General features: G+C 47.5%; 1 protein-coding gene across 2 annotated transcripts in view; it reads left to right on the top strand.

Moving 5' to 3' along the window:
* Positions 1-8,952: 8,952 nt before the first annotated feature.
* The window catches only part of fid (fire dancer), a 223,549-nt gene continuing 208,601 nt past the window's right edge, over positions 8,953-23,900 (top strand). For both annotated transcript variants that reach the window (XM_069321862.1, XM_069321861.1), the window contains exon 1: positions 8,953-9,217. The gene's annotated coding sequence lies outside the window, so the exon portion shown is untranslated. The remainder of the gene's footprint in view (positions 9,218-23,900) is intronic.

The raw sequence follows: 23,900 nt of genomic DNA, 5'->3' as shown, positions 1-23,900 counted from the left end.
GGATGTATACCGTTGTATTGTATTCCCCCTTGTGAATGCTACATGAATAAATCGTCCTATGTTTCGACTTGTATGAGCGTTGCGACGCTCGAGGCAGTTCGCCAGTTATGTTCGAAGCCCGTGACGCTTCGAAACAGCAGGTGTGACTCCCACCGGAGATGACGCAGCCCGTCCTCCAAACAAAGATCCAAAAGTGATTCCATGCACCCGCCAAACCCACTGTTTATGAATGAAAAACGGTTTACACACGACTCACAACTGCTGACGTTCGAACATATCCGGAACAAGTGCTTCACTGACGAATTTTGTTCGAATTACAACGCTATAAATGCTTCACCCACGTACTACAAATACAAATAATCGCCAACAGAACCTAAACACCTAACCTATCCTATGCCTATATATACACAATATGCTAATATATTATAATATTAATTTATATTTGCGAAAATTCCTGTTTTGAGTGAACAGTATGTTAAAAATTATGAATGCGTCTGTGGGGTTGACCGCTGAATGTAATGGACTTGAGTCGAGGACGGGTTGGATGACGTGTATGGCTGAGTCAGAGTAGCGGCGGCAGTGTTCTTGGTCAGGGACCAAGTAGCAGCGAGTGGAGAGACGCTCTCTGCTAGGATTATTTCTTTATACTCCGAGAGGATTACACAGTGTAGATGAAAGTTGTATTCATGCTATTAGATACATAGGATTTGTATAGTCTGATATTTTGTTCTTTAAAGGTGATGGTATTTAACATTGGAGTACCTGTAAGTACATTGTCCTAGACGTTGCGTTAATGTTATTGATGAATTTGTAGTACTTTTATATGCTTCATTTATGTACTTAATATTAGATGTATGTGTTGTATACTCTTTTCATGTGTTTGAAGGTCTTGCCCTCGTTCCTCACCATGATGGCTGTTATATCTTGGTGTTACAGTAATAGTTGGCGTTACATTCATATTTGGGAATCTCATTTTTATTGATCTCATCCATTCACGCGACCTTTCATTTTTTATTGGGGAAAACTATAAAGAATTTCGATGATCCGTATCAGTTTCAGGTTCTGGATTAGCTTGCCGGTGTCGGGGACAGGAAGCCTGTAGGCTTATAAATATCAGGTCCTTCACAGAGCTACAGGTACTGAAATTCCTCAGGAGGCAACCCACAATGGTTACCTAACCCCCGGGTCCCTATTTACTGCTAGGTTAACAGAGGCTACAGGTTAATATCCTTTTAGTTAGATATTAGGACAATATCTAACTCTGGCTCCAGACATCACTCGGTACCCTTACTCAAATCTCTGAATATGTTAGATATTAAGTCCCTGCACATCCTCTCATGTGTATTTTATATATATAAAACGCTGAACTGTAAAGCCAATCCTGACCTTAAAAGCTTCCTAGAAGGTTGTAACAGATCCCATGAGCACCACACCAGAAACAAATACCTATTTGATATTCCAAGAGTACGACTTAGTCAAACTAGAAATGCTTTACAAATCAAGGGACCCAGAATGTGGAATGACCTTCCCAATTATGTTAAAGACTGTACCTCTCCCAACCAGTTTAAGATAAAAACTAAGTACTACCTAATTAACCCAATGTAACCTACCTCACCCCCAAAATGTCAACCCATGTCTACTATTTTAAACAATGCTGTTTGTTGACCAAATTGTATTTTTGTTTTTTTCTGCCATGGTTCCCCCCCCCCCCTTTTTCATTTTTGTTTCTTATTTTTTCTCAACACAATTTATACTTTAATCTCAATTAGTATTAAGTTTTAGTCTTAGTGTTTTTCCTGCCCGAAACCCTTTGCGTCATAGTGGCTTTAGGCATTGTATGTACTAGCTCTATCTATAAATCCATCAACTTTTGTATCTTTCCTTGTATGTATGTACTTTACCTGAATAAACATTTGTTTTTGTTAAAGAAAACTTACCAAAACGTCTATGTCCAGCAGAAGAATCGAACCCTAGAGTTTACGGGTGATCAAAGGGCTATACTGAACGCTATTTACCAAAGTATGGTAACTATCGGTACTTAGCTAACAGTGGGATGTACTATACTTTGATAGACAGGGTCCTGTCCAAGGTCTACTAAATTTATACACTTTCGTTATCAGAATTATCTTCTGAAGACCTTCCACATGGCATTCTATTGCAGGCAACTCTCCCACAGTATCTGGCGTGAGGAGAACCTGCGGGTATGTTGCACCAGGGTAGTCGTGTCTGGGGAGGTACCACCACACACCTCAACCACTGCCACCACACACCTCAACCACTGCCACCACACACCTCAACCACTGCCACCACACACCTCAACCACTGCCACCACACACCTCAACCACTGCCACCACACACCTCAACCACTGCCACCACACACCTCAACCATTGCCACCACACACCTCAACCACTGCCACCACACACCTCAACCATTGCTCTCCAACATCAGTGAAGAGCAAGATACTAGACCTAAAACACAACATTTCTTGCTTATCTTTTCAAGCAAATGTTTAGCTTTTGCTTACATTGCTTACTCTTTCTTTCACTATACAACACAGCGACACTGGCTCATTAACTCGCCTGGTCTTCACAGCCAGCGAGAGGGAAGGTCCTTTGGAACACGGGCTGGTCCCAGTGAGAGAACACGGGCTGGTCCCAGTGAGAGAACACGGGCTGGTCCCAGTGAGAGAACACGGGCTGGTCCCAGTGAGAGAACACGGGCTGGTCCCAGTGAGAGAACACGGGCTGGTCCCAGTGAGAGAACACGGCTGGTCCCAGTGAGAGAACACGGGCTGGTCCCAGTGAGAGAACACGGCTGGTCCCAGCAAGAGAACGCGGACTGGTCCCAGTGAGAGAACACGGGCTGGTCCCAGTGAGAGAACACGGCTGGTCCCAGCAAGAGAACGCGGACTGGTCCCAGTGAGAGAACACGGGCTGGTCCCAGTGAGAGAACACGGCTGGTCCCAGCAAGAGAACGCGGACTGGTCCCAGTGAGAGAACACGGGCTGGTCCCAGTGAGAGAACACGGCTGGTCCCAGCAAGAGAACGCGGACTGGTCCCAGTGAGAGAACACGGGCTGGTCCCAGTGAGAGAACACGGCTGGTCCCAGCAAGAGAACGCGGACTGGTCCCAGTGAGAGAACACGGCTGGTCCCAGCGAGAGAACTCGGGCTGGGCCCAGCAAGAGAACGCGGGCTGGTCCCAGCAAGAGAACGCGGGCTGGGCCCAGCGAGAGAACGCGGGCTGGGCCCAGCAAGAGAACACGGCTGGTCCCAGCAAGAGAACGCGGGCTGGGCCCAGCAAGAGAACGCGGGCTGGGTCGTGCATGGGGAAGAATGATGAAGTTTGAAAAGTTTGAGTAAAGTTTGAGTTCGTCAGGTTGGGGCGAGTTAACTAAGTGTTGGGAAGTGTACGAAGTGACTGCGGGTATTGGCTGCTGTGTCTATAATGTAGGTCAAGTTACAATGGTTGTTTATCATATATTTTGGTGATTAAATTGTTCCTGTAGCATAGTAATTCACGTCCTCGGCTTGCAGGCAAGGGACCCGGGTTCAACTTTCGGACAATACAGAAACGGTTGGGCATATTTCCTTGCACCTGATGCTTTAACGGTGATGGTATTTGACATTGGAGTTCACCTAGCAGTCAATAGGTACCCGGGAGTTAGGCATCTGTCGTGGGTTGCTTCCTATGGAGGGTCAGTAGTTGGCCAAGGTACTTCAGAAAGCCTAAGTCTGAAGCCTATTACCCTGGTCTCCGACAACGGTAATTATTAGTAGTCTTCCAGTCACCACTGCGACAGATCAACAGATACAAGAGAGCATTAAACGGGACGCTAGAGAATAAAGTAGCCACACTTCAAAAGTAAGATTGAGACAGTTTACACCAAACCCTCGCCGACAACATTATAGACGTGTGGAGGAGAATTTGGAAGTTTACTCCCCAACAGCCTCGCCGAAATCCGACACGTCCCGGGAGACGAGTGAGAAGCACATGAGCTGAGGACATGTAGAGATGGAGATACGCTAAGGGCTGCTGAGGACATGTAGAGATGGAGATACGCTAAGGGCTGCTGAGGACATGTAGAGATGGAGGTACGCTAAGGGCTGCTGAGGACATGTAGAGATGGAGGTACGCTAAGGGCTGCTGAGGACATGTAGAGATGGAGGTACGCTAAGGGCTGCTGAGGACATGTAGAGATGGAGGTACGCTAAGGGCTGCTGAGGACATGTAGAGATGGAGGTACGCTAAGGGCTGCTGAGGACATGTAGAGATGGAGGTACGCTAAGGGCTGCTGAGGACATGTAGAGATGGAGGTACGCTAAGGGCTGCTGAGGACATGTAGAGATGGAGGTACGCTAAGGGCTGCTGAGGACATGCAGAGATGGAGGTACGCTACGGGCTGCTGAGGGCATGTAGAGATGGAGGTACGCTAAGGGCTGCTGAGGACGTGCAGAGATGGAGGTACGCTAAGGGCTGCTGAGGACATGCAGAGATGGAGGTACAAAAAGGGCTGCTGATGACATGTAGAGATGGAGGTGCGCTAAGGGCTGCTGATGGCATGCAGAGATGGTGGTACGCTAAGGGCTGCTGATGGCATGCAGAGATGGAGGTACGCTAAGGGCTGCTGATGGCATGCAGAGATGGAGGTACGCTAAGGGCTGCTGATGGCATGCAGAGATGGTGGTACGCTAAGGGCTGCTGATGGCATGCAGAGATGGTGGTGCGCTAAGGGCTGCTGATGGCATGCAGAGATGGTGGTACGCTAAGGGCTGCTGATGGCATGAAGAGATGGTGGTACGCTAAGGGCTGCTGATGGCATGCAGAGATGGTGGTACGCTAAGGGCTGCTGATGGCATGCAGAGATGGTGGTACGCTAAGGGCTGCTGATGGCATGCAGAGATGGTGGTACGCTAAGGGCTGCTGATGGCATGCAGAGATGGTGGTACGCTAAGGGCTGCTGATGGCATGCAGAGATGGAGGTACGCTAAGGGCTGCTGAGGCCAGTATCAAAATTGTGTCCTGTCCCCAGGATTGTCTGGAAAATGGAGTGGTTCATTCGTGAATTACTTCATGTCAACGATGGACAAGATATTTAGTATCGTTCATTCGTCAGGGAGCAAATATCAAGTTAATAGGCAATTCTACGTTTAGCAAAAGCTGAAAGTCCAGTTTGATCGGAAGGGTTTAAAGCCATATTGTTCATGATGAGATTCTCGTGTCAACGGGACAATACTCCCCATATATTTTAGCCTCCAAATATGAAGGTTTAATAACATGCATAATCACCAACACAATGTATTGTTGACACAAATGGCTCTAGTGTGTGTTATGGAGAGCACGTGACCACACGTGGAGCTGTTGCTGCACCGTGACCATACGTGGCCAGCCTGGTGACACGCCCACTGTGGCCAGCCTGGTGACACGCCCACTGTGGCCAGCCTGGTGACACGACCACTGTGGCCAGCCTGGTGACACGCCCACTGTGGCCAGCCTGGTGACACGACCACCGTGGCCAGCCTGGTGACACGACCACCGTGGACAGCCTGGTGACACGACCACCGTGGCCAGCCTGGTGACACGACCACCGTGGGCAGCCTGGTGACACGACCACCGTGGCCAGCCTGGTGACACGACCACCGTGGCCAGCCTGGTGACACGACCATCGTGGGCAGCCTGGTGACACGACCACCGTGGCCAGCCTGGTGACACGACCACCGTGGGCAGCCTGGTGACACGACCACCGTGGCCAGCCTGGTGACACGACCACCGTGGCCAGCCTGGTGACACGACCACCGTGGACAGCCTGGTGACACGACCACCGTGGCCAGCCTGGTGACACGACCACCGTGGGCAGCCTGGTGACACGACCACCGTGGCCAGCCTGGTGACACGACCACCGTGGCCAGCCTGGTGACACGACCACCGTGGCCAGCCTGGTGACACGACCATCGTGGGCAGCCTGGTGACACGACCACCGTGGCCAGCCTGGTGACACGACCACCGTGGCCAGCCTGGTGACACGACCACCGTGGGCAGCCTGGTGACACGACCACCGTGGCCAGCCTGGTGACACGACCACCGTGGCCAGCCTGGTGACACGACCACCGTGGCCAGCCTGGTGACACGACCACCGTGGGCAGCCTGGTGACACGACCACCGTGGCCAGCCTGGTGACACGACCACCGTGGCCAGCCTGGTGACACGACCACCGTGGGCAGCCTGGTGACACGACCACCGTGGGCAGCCTGGTGACACGACCACCGTGGCCAGCCTGGTGACACGACCACCGTGGCCAGCCTGGTGACACGACCACCGTGGGCAGCCTGGTGACACGACCACCGTGGGCAGCCTGGTGACACGACCACCGTGGGCAGCCTGGTGACACGACCACCGTGGCCAGCCTGGTGACACGACCACCGTGGGCAGCCTGGTGACACGACCACCGTGGACAGCCTGGTGACACGACCACCGTGGACAGCCTGGTGACACGCCCACCGTGGCCAGCCTGGTGACACGACCACCGTGGACAGCCTGGTGACACGACCACCGTGGCCAGCCTGGTGACACGACCACCGTGGCCAGCCTGGTGACACGACCACCGTGGGCAGCCTGGTGACACGACCACCGTGGCCAGCCTGGTGACACGACCACCGTGGCCAGCCTGGTGACACGACCACCGTGGCCAGCCTGGTGACACGACCACCGTGGCCAGCCTGGTGACACGACCACCGTGGCCAGCCTGGTGACACGACCACCGTGGCCAGCCTGGTGACACGACCACCGTGGGCAGCCTGGTGACACGACCACCGTGGCCAGCCTGGTGACACGCCCACCGTGGCCAGCCTGGTGACACGACCACCGTGGCCAGCCTGGTGACACGACCACCGTGGCCAGCCTGGTGACACGACCACCGTGGGCAGCCTGGTGACACGCCCACCCTGACCCAGGTAATACACCTTGGCCTGGGATATACTGCGTATAATGACTAATCACACAACATATGATGCTTAATTAGATATATAATGTCGATAAATTATAACATAACAGATTAGATCAAATGTCACAGCGGATTAGTTCCAACTCTACTGTAGACCAACTTTGTGCCACAAGTTTACAGTATACCTGATCAAGTTGGGTGTTCCTATTAAATTATTGCAGAACGTCTCTCTGAGTGCAGATTACTTGACCATAACCCACGTTAGACAATGTATCGTATTTTAAAATTAGGATGAATTCTGAGTATCGCGTACTGCAAGCCGAGTTACGACATGCCGAGTTACGACATGCAGAGTTATGACGTGCAGAGTTACGACATGCAGAGTTACGACGTGCAGAGTTATGACGTGCAGAGTTAAGACATGCAGAGTTATGACATGCAGAGTTACGACATGCAGAGTTAAGACATGTAGAGTTAAGACATGCCGAGTTACGACATGCAGAGTTAAGACATGTAGAGTTAAGACATGCCGAGTTACGACATGCAGAGTTACGACATGCAGAGTTAAGACATGCAGAGTTAAGACATGCCGAGTTACGGCATGCCGAGTTACGACAGTTACATATGTTACATTGCACGCACACGGGAGAGCAAGAACGAGGAAGATGGTAGAGTAATTATGAAGAGAAAGCACTAAGCCAGTATGCCTATATATCACTTGGGAAGGGTATGGGGACACGTATCAGGAACAGGACGAAAGGAATGCTACCCTAGCACTTTGACCATCAGGGATCGAACCTCTATCCGGAAGAAGTGAGGCCTCCGGTGTACCAACCTGTCCAGTAATTCCCTGAACACTTATAACGTGTCTAGAGAACAAGCTTTACAACACTAGGGAATTATCTGTTGAAAACGTTTAGGTAGTCTGACTATATATAGAGCGCTTAGGAAGGATACGAGGACAGGATAAGAGGTGGAATATGATGCCATAATAAGGGCTGGGATAGGAGAATAGCGTTAAGGAAGACATTATGCTCTGCACTGGTCCATGTGCGTGGGGCCCGTCGCGTGGTTGCTGCCTCAGTGGCGTGTCTCCGCCACCAGCGTGTCTCCCTCGTGTCAGCAAGGGTCGGGGATGAGGTCGTCCTCGGCCGTGACTGCAGGTGGATTATTAATGCTGCCGTGGTTGGTCACTCTCGGGCCCGTGAACCCGTGCTCTCTCTAGCCCCGTAGTTGGCCTCTGCAGTGGTCAGCGCAGTGGTTCTCAGCCGAAAAGTCCCGGATTCAATTAACGCGGTAAGACAGAAGAGTTTGGGCAACGTTTCCTTTCATCTGATGAATCTGCTTAGTTAAGAGTAAAAACGTACTTAAGCAACTGTTGTGGGTAGCATCCTGGGCAAGGTCAGTAGTTGGCCTAGGTGGCACTAGATAACCCTATTAAATTTCCTGTTCCTTACACTGGGAAAGAGTCAGGTGAACCAAAACCACGTGTAGCCTAATTTCCATCATTGTTCGTTTTTATATAAAATAGTTTTCTTCCTAAATTTCAAATTATCCATATCTAAATGATTTTTAGGAAAATTACAAAGTAAAACTCAATCGTCTTCGTGTTTACAAAACATAATAGGCTTAGGCTCGAAAAACAAAATTCTGTAATGCGTAACGTGTAGACTATTTTTAGCAGATTGCGGAGATTAGCCTAACACATTTTCTATGGCTTACTACGCTCTAGGTCTATTCTGTTTTTTTTTTTTGACGGCTGGCACAAAGTTTCATTGATAGGGATCCCAATATCGCGTGACTGCGGAAAACATTTTTATTTCATATTCTGAATCCCGACTTTTTCTTATTCATACTTCACGAAAAACTTCGCTGATCTTTTAAGACATTAGTGAAGTTCCAATTTGTTGGCAAGTGATCAGGTGAGGCTGAAGACTCAAATGGCCAAAGGGTTGATAAAAACGTCGGCAAGCATTGTTCCGTTTTCTCTATGCTGGCTGGGAAGGTTCGTACGCGCCGCCCTGCTATCTATGGCGTTGCTGACGTCATCTCACACGAAAATCAATACGGCAGTTAGGATTCAGGTGCAGTCTGGGTCCGGTAGTCGGGTGAGGCGCGTCCAAGGTACAGCCGTCAGTGAAATGGGCTATTTAGATGGTAATAACGTGATTAGTTAACTAGCAGCCAGTGTCGCGAGGCTGAGTGTGTGTGTGTGATCAGTGGCAAGAGACGAGGCAGTCGGAGTGCTCTTCCACGATGGCACCGGGATGGAAGCAAGGTAAGCTTGACATCAGCTGAGTGTGTGGGAGAAATCATGAATGAAAATAGACAGACTCTACCTCGCTGTTGCCGCTGCCTCTCCGCAAACTGGGTTTTTGGGGTGTGGACGGAGGCGTGGCAGGTGGTGACACGGAGGAGGTTCCAGTGGAGGGCGGTGTGCCAGCCACGGAGGGCGCCTGGTGGCCAAGGAGCTGTCCTGGTAGTGGGTGTGGGCGGTGCTGCTGGCCGACACGGAGGCCTAGTGACGTCATTAAACACGGGGGATGCTGTGTGTGTGTGACACCTCGCCCGCCCACAACACACTGCGTCCCTCTCACACTCACACTACGCCCCTCTCACACTCACACTACACCCCCCCCCCCTCACTCTCACACTCACTACGCCCCTCTCAAACAATACGCCCCGGGGCATCTCGCATTCGACACATGCACGAAAAGCCTTATTCACGCACAATACACACACATTACTCCCCCACACACAAGGCGCACACGCTAAGCCCTTCTCACACTCAAAGCAAATATACTACTACACTTTTACACTCTAGACACGCTATACCCCTCAAAACACTCAAAGTACATAAAATATGCCAATGGCCAGATTAAGACTTTCGTAGGCCTTAGGCACCTCCAAGATATGCAGCCAGATTTGATAACATATCAACTAATAACACATGCTAGTACTTTATATTTTGTTTTCATCTATATATGGTAAGAATATACCGAGAGTAAATACAATAGTAAAGAAAAATATCAAGTAAATCAATCAAGTAAATTAAATATAAACTAATAGGAATAAGTAATGACTAAATGAAAAAAGTACCCCAATATCAATTTAACTATATCCTGTAGAAACAAGGGAAGAAAAGTTATCTTTTTATTTTTCGTAGACTTATACTATTTCGTAGGTCCTAGGCACCGTGCCTAATGAATAATCCGGCGCTGACCCTGTCCCTCTCATACTCAGATACATACCCTGTGCTCCTCTCATACTCAGATACATACCCTGTGCTCCTCTCATACTCAGATACATACCCTGTGCTCCTCTCATACTCAAATACATACCCTGTGCTCCTCTCATACTCAGATACACAAACTACGCTTTTCTCATACAATAAAAAATAAAGGCACTACGGGCTCACCATAGCCCGTGTTACTTGGAACTTTTTGTTCCAGGTAGCGAATCTTTAACAAAAAACAACAACATCATACAATACACACACGCTACACCTCTATCTCATACAATACACACACACGCTACGCCTCTACCTCATACAATACACACACGCTACGCCTCTACCTCATACAATACACACACGCTACGCCTCTACCTCATAAAATACACACACGCTACGCCTCTATCTCATACAATACACACACGCTACGCCTCTACCTCATACAATACACACACGCTACGCCTCTACCTCATACAATACACACACGCTACACCTCTATCTCATACAATACACACACGCTACGCCTCTATCTCATACAATACACACACGCTACGCCTCTACCTCATACAATACACACACGCTACACCTCTATCTCATACAATACATACACGCTACGCCTCTACCTCATACAATACACACACGCTACGCCTCTACCTCATACAATACACACACGCTACGCCTCTACCTCATACAATACACACACGCTACACCTCTATCTCATACAATACACACACGCTATGCCTCTATCTCATACAATACACACGCTACGCCTCTACCTCATACAATACACACACGCTACACCTCTATCTCATACAATACACACACGCTACGCCTCTACCTCATACAATACACACACGCTACGCCTCTACCTCATACAATACACACACGCTACGCCTCTACCTCATACAATACACACACGCTACGCCTCTACCTCATACAATACACACACGCTACACCTCTATCTCATACAATACACACACGCTATGCCTCTATCTCATACAATACACACACGCTACGCCTCTACCTCATACAATACACACACGCTACACCTCTATCTCATACAATACACACACGCTACGCCTCTACCTCATACAATACACACACGCTACGCCTCTACCTCATACAATACACACACGCTACGCCTCTATCTCATACAATACACACACGCTACGCCTCTACCTCATACAATACACACACGCTACGCCTCTACCTCATACAATACACACACGCTACACCTCTATCTCATACAATACACACACGCTACGCCTCTATCTCATACAATACACACACGCTACGCCTCTACCTCATACAATACACACACGCTACACCTCTATCTCATACAATACACACACGCTACACCTCTATCTCATACAATACACACACGCTACGCCTCTACCTCATACAATACACACACGCTACGCCTCTACCTCATACAATACACACACGCTACACCTCTATCTCATACAATACACACACGCTATGCCTCTATCTCATACAATACACACGCGCTACGCCTCTACCTCATACAATACACACACGCTACACCTCTATCTCATACAATACACACACGCTACGCCTCTACCTCATACAATACACACACGCTACGCCTCTACCTCATACAATACACACACGCTACACCTCACATTTGTTTCTTAACACATTTAGGTGTCTCTACATTTATGCAGGATAATCATCAAGAATACCAGAGGGAATAAAGTAGCAATGATACTGTAAGTCTCGCAGGATGGTTAGTCATACAGGGCCATGTGATCAGTAGTCTGCACTGGCAGATTTTAGGTGCATTATGAGGATATCCTTAAAAATACAACCCATGCAACGCACACTACGACCCCCCCCCCTCACACTCAAAATACGCCCCCTCACACTCAAGATATGCCCCCTCACACTCAAAATACGCCCCCCTCACACTCAAGATACGCACACTACGCCTTTCTTCCACTCAAGTCACACACACTACGCCATTTTCATACTCGATGCACACTGCGCCTGGCTCACATTTGGGCACACACTATACGATTCTCATACTCAGGCACACTATATTTTTCTCTCACACTCAGGTACACATTACACGCTTGTCACAATCAGACGAATAGTCCACGGTTCTCACAATCAAGCACACACTACGCGCCTCTCACAATCAGGCACACTACACACTTCTCACACTCGGGCACAAACTACAACGCTCTCTCACATTTTTAACTTACATTTCATACTTCTATCTCTCTATAACTCAAATACACAATTTTATAACTTCATATACATTCTGCCTTCTTATCATACTCAAGCGCACTAAATTCTTTTATCACGCTTAGACGTGCCTTAAACCCTTTTGTAATACTTAAACGCACACTAGGTTTATAAATTTCTCAAATACTCATATGTACACTGCACCCTGCTATTTTCAGTCATATTTTATACACTTCTCTCATACTCTGATACACAATGTATTCTTTAGTCACACTCAAGACGGATTGTATATAATTTTCTGCCGCTAAGATATACAGTATACTGTATCCTTTTACCAGACGCACACTGCACTCATTTAGTTAGTAAAGTGGATTGTTTGGAAAATTTGTAATGAAATGAACTAAATGCTTCTGATTAATCTCTCGTGCACACTCACACACACACACACGCACACACACACACACACACACACACACACACACACACACACACACACACACACACACACACACACACACACACACACACTGGAGAACACTCTTCTGGGGGTGACCCGGGAGGGCTGGCTAGGGTGACCTGGGAGGGCTGGCTAGGGTGACCCGGGAGGGCTGGCTAGGGTGACCCGGGAGGGCTGGCTAGGGTGACCCGGGAGGGCTGGCTAGGGTGACCCGGGAGGGCTGGCTAGGGTGACCCGGGAGGGCTGGCTAGGGTGACCCGGGAGGGCTGGCTAGGGTGACCCGGGAGGGCTGGCTAGGGTGACCCGGGAGGGCTGGCTAGGGTGACCCAGGGAGGGCTGGCTAGGGTGACCTGGGAGGGCTGGCTAGGGTGACCCGGGAGGGCTGGCTAGGGTGACCCAGGGAGGGCTGGCTAGGGTGACCTGGGAGGGCTGGCTAGGGTGACCCGGGAGGGCTGGCTAGGGTGACCCGGGAGGGCTGGCTAGGGTGACCTGGGAGGGCTGGCTAGGGTGACCCGGGAGGGCTGGCTAGGGTGACCCGGGAGGGCTGGCTAGGGTGACCCGGGAGGGCTGGCTAGGGTGACCCGGGAGGGCTGGCTAGGGTGACCCGGGAGGGCTGGCTAGGGTGACCCAGGGAGGGCTGGCTAGGGTGACCTGGGAGGGCTGGCTAGGGTGACGACGGCTTGGGATGACGGAGAGGGAATTAATATGAATAAAAGAATAGCAATTAATATATACAAGCAAAGTTGTTGAAAGGTAAAGAGGTAACAAGTGGAGTTCCACAAGGGCCATTTTTCAGCCCGTCCTCCCACCTTTCCCAACGTCAAGAAACTGTGGCATTAAAGTGCACTCTCCCAACCTACCGGAGGACCCAAAGCAGAAAACGGAACAGTATGTCAATTTCGCGAGCCGCTACCATTTTTTTAGTGCGACGATTTTTGGCCTTGGGTAGAGTATACGTCAAAATGCGACGGTCTGTTAGGAGGACGGGTTGCCATCGTTCCTGGAATATGTAAACAACTAACGTAGGGTGAAAGGGGGTCACTGCCCTGCATACCGATGTTTGCACATGATGCTAGGCCTACGTTGATGATGACAATAAGGACAAAAGATGACTGGGAAATGCTACTAGAGGACATGCACAAGCTACATGACTTGTCAGGTAACTGTCTACCGAAATTTAATTTAAAGAAGTGCAAGATAGCCTAATGAGGACGGGAAGAGGTGAAAGGAGAACATCATAGAAGAAAATATAGGCTTAGGGAAGGCAACGCCTAGACTGAAAGACAGACGTATCTTGGGTTGAACATCACACAAAGTTTGTTTTGTGATGCACATGTGTACTAAATAATATAGGCGACATACATGAAGATTTTTATTTATTTTTATTTATATATTCACAAGTAAGTGCGAAGGGCTTTGTAACTATTTTGTTATATAAATTATACAATCTCACAAAATCGCAAATACAGAGTTGCGGGCAAAGTTGAAAGCTAACATAGCTGAAGTATATGTTTAGGATTGTTTTTCTCATTATTAAATAATATACAGCACAATATAAAGATCATATAGACATCAATTTTCAAGGAAATACTACTTTATATATAGCTTATATAATTCTCAGTAATCCAGTTTTCATATCATCACATAGCATGAGCCTTAAATCCCAAATAGAATTGGCAGTGTTTTGCAAGTTACAAACTGAGTAGTCAATCTTAAACAAAGCATTAGAACTAGCGACTGAATGACCACTGAGAACCAGCTGTAGGTTAATTTAGAAGGTAGACAAAATTAGCCACTTTTAGTTACTAAAAAATTGTGATTGAGGTAAATATTGAGCATTTAAAATGATCTGGAAGCTAACATAGGTACAGTTAATTCTAAACGAAATAATTAAGACCAGCTGATATATATTTGTTTATTTATTTATATATTTATTTACTTATTTATATACAAGAAGATACATGTCGTGTTATAGTTAACATGTAAGCAGGAACTTGCTTCTAACATTTAGATAATGAATACTGTATATAACATTTGTGTCAAGGAAATGTAATAATAATGAGAAATTATATCCATAAAGAAGTGAAAGTAAATGAATAGTAGAGCAGGATGCGTGAATAGGTAGCCTAAAGTACTTGGGGAAGATGTGATTTAATAATGCAGTTTGCATACCATGAAAATAACAATATATTAATTACATCAAGTTTTCCTTTGCTTTACTTTAAATAAAATGTAAGTTGTGCAGTTCTTTACTTTATTTTAGCTCTCTTTATTTGCATGATGTGTTTGCATTGAGACTCATGAAGCATCAAAGATACACTTTGTTTTCTTGTGTGATTTTCACGTGTTGTGTTATTAATGAAGTAAAGGGCCTTGCCATGTGTTAAGATGGCAATATAATATATGGAGTGTGTGTGTGTGTGTGTGTGTGTGTGTGTGTGTGTGTGTCTGAACAGAAGAGTTGAATATGTATGGGTACATAATTTGTAATCTTTTTGATGGTCTCTTGTCGATGAATATGGTGAGGAAACTTCCCTCAGATTTACTCAATGGTAAATTTAAGAGGAGACTTCACGAACTTGTACAAAGAATCGTAAAGAACACTAGCATGGAAATCGCATATCTCCAAGCAAAGAAATTAATAAAGTAAACAAGTTTGTAACGTTACTAGTACCATAACTAAGAGAGCTGAAACACACACACACACACACACACACACACACACACACACACACACACACACACACACACACACACACACACACACACACACACACATTTAAGCTTTTGATACAGTATCGCACATGAGACTGTTATTCAAACTTGAGAGGCAGGCGGGAGTAAGCGGAAAAGCCCTAGCATGGATAAGGAACTACCTAACAGAAAGGAGCCAGAGAGTTACGGTAAGGGGCGAGAAGTCGGACTGGCGAACAGTAACGGGTGGAGTACCTCAAGGATCGGTGCTGGGACCAATTCTATTTCTAATATACGTTAACGACATGTTTATAGGAGTAAAGTCCTACGTGTCGATGTTCGCGGATGACGCAAAGTTGATGAGAAGAGTTGTGACAGATGAGGATTGTAGGATCCTCCAAGAGGACTTGAGCAGGTTGCAGAGATGGTAAGAGAAATGGCTACTGGAGTTCAACACGAGCAAATGTAAAGTTATGGAAATGGGACTAGGTGATAGGAGACCAAAGGGAAAGTACACAATGAAAGGGAACTGCCCACCTGTGACGACGTGAGAAAGAGACCTGGGCGTGGACGTAACACATAATCTAACTCCTGAGGCACATGTAAATAGGATATCAACAGCAGCGTACTCTACACTGGCAAAAGTTAGAACATCATTCAGAAACCTAAGTAAGGAGGCATTTAGGGCGCTTTACACTGCCTATGTGAGGCCAGTCTTAGAGTATGTTGCCTCATCATGGAGTCCCCATCTGAAGAAACATAAGGAAACTGGAAAAGGTTCAGAAGTTTGCAACAAGACTCGTCCCAGCGTTACGAGGGATGGGGTATGAAGAGCGCCTAAAGGAACTGAGTCTTGCGACACTAGAAAAAAGAAGGGAGAGTGGGGATATGATAGGAACGTATGAAATACTCAGTGGTATTGACAGAGTGGAAATTTACGAAATGTTCACACGGAATAGTAACAGAACGAGGGGGCATGGGTGAAAGCTGGAAACTCAGATGAGTCACAGAGATGTTAGGAAGTTTTCTTTTAGCGTGAGAGTAGTGGAAAAATGGAATGCACTTAAGGAGCAGGTTGTGGAAGCAAATGCTATTCATAATTTTAAAACTAGGTTTCATAGGGAAATGGGATCGGAGTCATTGCTGTAAACAACCGATGGCTCGAAAGGCGGGATCAAAGAGTCAATGCGCGTTCCTGCAGACACAAATAGGTGAGTACAAATAGGTGAGTACACATGTGTGGGAGTTCACCTCTGGGAGGTGAAATTCTTCAAGAGTCAAATAGAGAGAAAGATCTTGGGGGTTGATATCACACCGAACCTGTCCCCAGAAGCCCACATCAAAAGGATATCATCAGCGGCATATGCCAGGTTGGCCAACGTAAGAACTACCTTTAGAAACTTGTGTAAGGTATTGTTCAGGACCCTGTATACCACTTATGCCAGACCAATCCTGGAATATGCGGCTCCAGCCTGGAGTCCATACCTAGTTAAATACAAGACAAAGTTATAAAAGATTCAGAGGTATGCCACCAGACTAGTCCCAGACCTGAGAGGTATGAGCTACGAGGAAAAACTAAGGGAGCTAAACCTTACGTTCCTGGAAGACAGAAGAGTAAGGGGAGATATGATAACCTCTTACAAAATTCTCATTGGAATTGACAGGGTGGACAAAGACAAATTATTTAACACGGGTGGAACACGAACAAGAGGACACAAGTGGAAACTTAGTACCCAAATGAGCCACAGACACGTTAGAAAGAATTTTGTCAGTGTCAGAGTAGTTAACAGGTGGAATGCATTAGGCAGTGATATGGTGGAGGCTGACTCCATACACAGTTTCAAGTGTAGATATGATAGAGCCCAGTAGGCTCAGGAATCTGTACACCAGTTGATTGACGGTTGAGAGGCGAGACCAAAGAGCCAGAGCTCAACTCCCGCAAGCACAACTAGGTGAGTACACGTGACTACATGATAAATATGCGATGAGTCATCGCCCCTCTGCTCCCATTACTCTCAACCCTTTTAAACTCTCAGTAATGTGCACAGTGATGTCAACACACACACCATACTATCAACACACCATACTATCAACACACCATACTATCAACACACCATACTATCAACACACCATACTATCAACACACACACACACACACACACACACACACACACACACACACACACACACACACACACACACACACACACACACACACACACACACACACCATACACATTACAACCATCCACCACTATACATCTGCATCATACACTAGACCCGTACACATCAGAATCATACACCGGCTTCATACGCTTGCATCATCTTGAGCTCAAATCATCTTGAGATGATTTTGGGGCTTAGCGTCCCTGCGGCCCGGTCCTCGACCAGGCCTCCTTTTTGTTACACATCCCCAGGAAGCAGCCCGTAGCAGCTGTCTAACTCCCAGGTACCTATTTACTGATAGGTGAATAGGATCATCAGGGTGAAAGAAACTCTGCCCATTTGTTTCCGCCTCTACCGGGGATCGACCCCAGAACCTTAGGACTACGAATCCCGAGCGCTGTCCACTCAGTCGTCAGGCGCCCTTGCTAATCATGCATTAGCTGTATACACACACTAGTTCCATACAGACAAGCAACATACATATACAGTTGTAACATATCAGGAGCTACAACCCACTAGAAGACAGACCATTATCTTGCATACTAACATAATACACACTAGCATCATATACACTAACATCATATACACTAACATCATATACACTAGCATCATACTAACATCATACACACTAACACCATACACACTAACACCATACACACTAACACCATACACACTAACACCATACACACTAACACCATACACACTAGCACCATACACACTAACACCATACACACTAACACCATACACACTAGCACCATACACACTAACACCATACACACTAACACCATACACACTAACACCATACACACTAACACCATACACACTAGCACCATACACACTAACACCATACACACTAACACCATACACACTAACACCATACACACTAGCACCATACACACTAACACCATACACACTAACACCATACACACTAACACCATACACACTAACACCATACACACTAACACCATACACACTAACACCATACACACTAACACCATACACACTAACACCATACACACTAACACCATACACACTAACACCATACACACTAACACCATACACACTAGCACCATACACACCAACCTGTCTGAACATCTCACAGTAGAGGCAGGTGGTCTAGTAAGTGCGCGTCTTCACATAAGTATGACAGCCAGTAGAAAAAGACTCTTATTAAGCTTTGACACTATACTGATCATCAGCTTTAATTAAGATTAATTAGATAAACGAAAGCCTGATGTTCTGAAACATGGGTGTGTGTGTGTGCTCAATAGAATCTGCTGGCATTGCAGTTAGCAAAAATTGGAATAATAATAAAAATTTCTTTGTATTGGTTAATCACTTGTTGGTTATCTGTTAAGCGAGGATTGTTGTTCGTCCTGTAGTTCACCAGCAGTTCAAGGGATATATCCATCGAGGTTCACCAGCCTCTCAGGGTAAATACGTTGAGCTTTCAGTTTAGTTTGAACTCAGGCCTAAAACCGAGGACGGTATGTGGTCCCAGTGTGTCTCCTGGCACGCCTCTCGTGTGTGTACTACAGTAGTGAAGGCATCCTTCAGGGCACTACATCCTTCAGACCACTAATCCTTCAGGGCGCTACACCAGGAATCCTTCAGGGCACTACACAAGGAATCCTTCAGGGCGCTACACAAGGAATCCTTCAGACCACTACACAAGGAATCCTTCAGACCACTACACAAGGAATCCTTCAGGGCGCTACACAAGGAATCCTTCAGGGCGCTACACAAGGAATCCTTCAGGGCACTACACAAGGAATCCTTCAGGGCGCTACACAAGGAATCCTTCAGGGCACTACACAAGGAATCCTTCAGGGCGCTACACAAGGAATCCTTCAGACCACTACACAAGGAATCCTTCAGGGCGCTACACAAGGAATCCTTCAGGACATTTGACAATAAATACTTTAGGGCTCGACACAAGGAATCATTTTCGGGATACTATACACCGAACCTGTTCCCTGAAGCCCCCATCAAAAGGGTATCATCAACGCCATATGCAAGTTTGGTCTATGTAAGGACAGAGGTATGACACCAGACTAGTCCCAGAGCTGAGAGGTATGTGTTAGTAAGAAAGGTTGCAGGAATTAAACCTCACGTCACTGGAAGACAGAAGAGTTAAGGGAGACATTATTACTACAAAATTCTCAGGAATTGACAGGGATAGATAAAGGCAAACTATTTAACATGGGTGGAGCACGAACAAGGGCGGACAGAGGTAGGAATTTAGTATCCAAATGAACCACAGAGATATAAAGAATTTTTACAGTGTCAGAGTAGTTAACAAATGGATTGCATTAGAAATTTATGTGGTGGAAGCAGACACCATGCAGTTTCAAATGTAGATATGATAGAACGCAATAGAACGCAATAGCCTCTGTTCCAGTTGATTGACGTTTAAGAGGCGGGACCAAAGAGCCGAAGCTCAACCACCGCAAACACAACTAAGTGAGTACACCATGAGCAAGTTCAGTATCTGACACTAACACCGCCACCAAGCTCATAGTGTATAAAGTGCATGTAAAGAAAACTAAGATGAAAGTTGAATTTTATTTAAAAATACATTTTCACAAAGAATTTTTATAAATCAAACAGCATAGTCAGCTCACGACTGAATGGTGCCAGGTTCGATTCCCGGGCAGGGCAAAATGATTAGGCATGTTTCCTTACATTTAATACAATTGTTCTAGCAGTAAGTAGGTACCTGGAAGTTAGGCATCTGTTGTGGGTTGCATCATGGAGAAGGTCAGTCCTATGAGGGGGACTTAAAGGGGCCTCGATAACCCTAACAGGCTTCCTGTTCCGGACAATGGGAAATCAATAAGAGGTAAAAGTGAGGTCATGTAGACCGAGGTCAGTGAAGTGAAGGTGAGAGACTGAGGATTAATATCTTAAAATGTATATTATTAAATATTAATTAAGCAAGAGGAATGCTGAAATTTAATAGTATTTACAGCAACTATTTGGTCGAACGTACTCAAATGGACTGTTACAGCCAACAATGTTCACATTTTGTATTTTTAATTTTGTAGAGGGCACACAAAAATGTAGTCAAAACCAAACTTTAGAATTCCTAGGCTAATATAGTATATGTGGTGCTATGCTAGGCATACGAATACTTATATATATATATATATATATATATATATATATATATATATATATATATATATATATATATATATATATATATATATATATATATATTTATTACTATATTTTGGTAGCAGTCTTTCCTGTAGACATATATTATTAAATATGACCGAAAAAGTAAGATTAATAATTCTAACACAAATTTTCTCGATCTTTCTTATGTTTCTTTTCACTGTTGATGGTAATTGAAAAATCAATTCTCCAAAATTCATTTTTATTTCTAGTCTGACGCGACACTTGAACGCGTTTTGTAATAACTTATTACATTTTCAAAGACTTTTAGTCTTTGAAAATTTTGAATTTTTTGCGAATCAATGCCTTTGAAAGGCATTTTACCTTTCTTTTTATGATGTCTTCAACAAAACCATTAGAGAAGCCATTGTTGACTAGGACCTGCCTTACTTACAGAGTTCTCCATCAACATGCTTCCGTTCTGAGCTGTGGCTGAAAGCACGGTCGACGTAAGCGTTGACAACACTCCTCTTGTACCTGTCTGGGCAGTCACTATTGGCATTGAGGCACATTCCTATGCTTGTTTCCTTAGTGTAGAATAAGTGTAGTGTAGACTTAGTGTAGACTTTAAGTCCAGTCACTATAGAATCATTTTGTCCTGTTATCATGGCGAAAGTAAAACTGAGCCCCCCCTCATAAGGTTATATGAATGTGTTTTACAAATTTGTGGAACTAATTTAAAAACAAAACTGATCGCAGAACAGTTGGAAGACATATAACTTTATTGTTATGGGCGAAGATTGTAATGTTTTGGTCCATCGACCAGACCAGTCCCAGAACACCGTGGCCACCAGACCAGTCCCTGAACACCGTGGCCACCAGACCAGTCCCTGAACACCGTGGCCACCAGACCAGTCCCTGAACACCGTGGCCACCAAACCAGTCCCTGAACACCGTGGCCACCAGACCAGTCCCTGAACACCGTGGCCACCAGACCAGTCCCTGAACCACCGTGGCCACCAAACCAGTCCCTGAACACCGTGGCCAAGAGACCAGTCCCTGAACACCGTGGCCACCAGACCAGTCCCAGAACACCGTGGCCAACAGACCAGTCCCTGAACACCGTGGCCACCAGATCAGTCCCAGAACACCGTGGCCAACAGACCAGTCCCTGAACACCGTGGCCACCAGACCAGTCCCAGAACACCGTGGCCAACAGACCAGTCCCTGAACACCGTGGCCACCAGATCAGTCCCTGAACACCGTGGCCACCAGACCAGTCCCTGAACACCGTGGCCAACAGATCAGTCCCTGAACACCGTGGCCACCAAACCAGTCCCTGAACACCGTGGCCACCAGATCAGTCCCTGAACACCGTGGCCACCAGACCAGTCCCTGAACACCGTGGCCAACAGACCAGTCCCTGAACACCGTGGCCACCAAACCAGTCCCTGAACACCGTGGCCACCAAACCAGTCCCTGAACACCGTGGCCACCAGACCAGTCCCTGAACACCGTGGCCACCAGACCAGTCCCTGAACACCGTGGCCACCAAACCAGTCCCTGAACACCGTGGCCACCAAACCAGTCCCTGAACACCGTGGCCACCAAACCAGTCCCTGAACACCGTGGCCACCAGACCAGTCCCTGAACACCGTGGCCACCAAACCAGTCCCTGAACACCGTGGCCACCAAACCAGTCCCTGAACACCGTGGCCACCAAACCAGTCCCTGAACACCGTGGCCACCAGACCAGTCCCTGAACACCGTGGCCACCAGACCAGTCCCTGAACACCGTGGCCACCAAACCAGTCCCTGAACACCGTGGCCACCAAACCAGTCCCTGAACACCGTGGCCACCAAACCAGTCCCTGAACACCGTGGCCACCAAACCAGTCCCGGAACACCGTGGCCACCAAACCAGTCCCTGAACATCGTGGCCACCAGATCAGTCCCTGAACACCGTGGCCACCAGACCAGTCCCTGAACACCGTGGCCACCAGACCAGTCCCTGAACACCGTGGCCACCAAACCAGTCCCTGAACACCGTGGCCACCAAACCAGTCCCTGAACACCGTGGCCACCAGACCAGTCCCTGAACACCGTGACCACCAGACCAGTCCCTAAACACCGTGGCCACCAAACCAGTCCCTGAACACCGTGGCCACCAGACCAGTCCCTGAACACCGTGGCCACCAGACCAGTCCCTGAAGACCGTGGCCACCAAACCAGTCCCTGAACACCGTGGCCACCAGACCAGTCCCTGAACACCGTGGCCAACAGACCAGTCCCTGAACACCGTGGCCACCAAACCAGTCCCTGAACACCGTGGCCACCAGACCAGTCCCTGAACACCGTGGCCACCAAACCAGTCCCTGAACACCGTGGCCACCAGACCAGTCCCTGAACACCGTGGCCAACAGACCAGTCCCTGAACACCGTGGCCACCAAACCAGTCCCTGAACACCGTGGCCACCAAACCAGTCCCTGAACACCGTGGCCACCAGACCAGTCCCTGAACACCGTGACCACTAGACCAGTCCCTGAACACCGTGGCCAACAGACCAGTCCCTGAACACCGTGGCCACCAAACCAGTCCCTGAACACCGTGGCCACCAGACCAGTCCCTGAATACCGTGGCCACCAGACCAGTCCCTGAACACCGTGGCCACCAGACCAGTCCCTGAACACCGTGGCCACCAGACCAGTCCCTGAACACCGTGGCCACCAGACCAGTCCCTGAACACCGTGGCCACCAGACCAGTCCCTGAACACCGTGGCCACCAGACCAGTCCCTGAACACCGTGGCCACCCGACCAGTCCCTGAACTAAAGGAGATGAGCTATGGATTGTCTCGCCTCTCTCACCACTACACAAGCATCAGCACCTACTAATTACGTTCCATCTTTGTCAACTCCTGCAGCCCCCCCCCCCACCAACACACCACATGTGCTTGGATGACTCCCAACATGTTTGTGTCTCCAAGAAGTATCACTCCACCACCCAGTTCCTCGCACATCTCTGCCTCCCGTTACTCCTTCTCAATGTCTTCCACAATTCTCCTCTCCCCAGCCTCACTTCTAC

The sequence above is a fragment of the Procambarus clarkii genome, chromosome 10, assembly GCF_040958095.1.
Source record: "Procambarus clarkii isolate CNS0578487 chromosome 10, FALCON_Pclarkii_2.0, whole genome shotgun sequence".
NCBI classification, from domain to species: domain Eukaryota; kingdom Metazoa; phylum Arthropoda; class Malacostraca; order Decapoda; family Cambaridae; genus Procambarus; species Procambarus clarkii.
The sequence above is the reverse complement of the archived record's forward strand: the minus strand, read 5'-3'. Positions and strand labels throughout refer to the sequence as shown.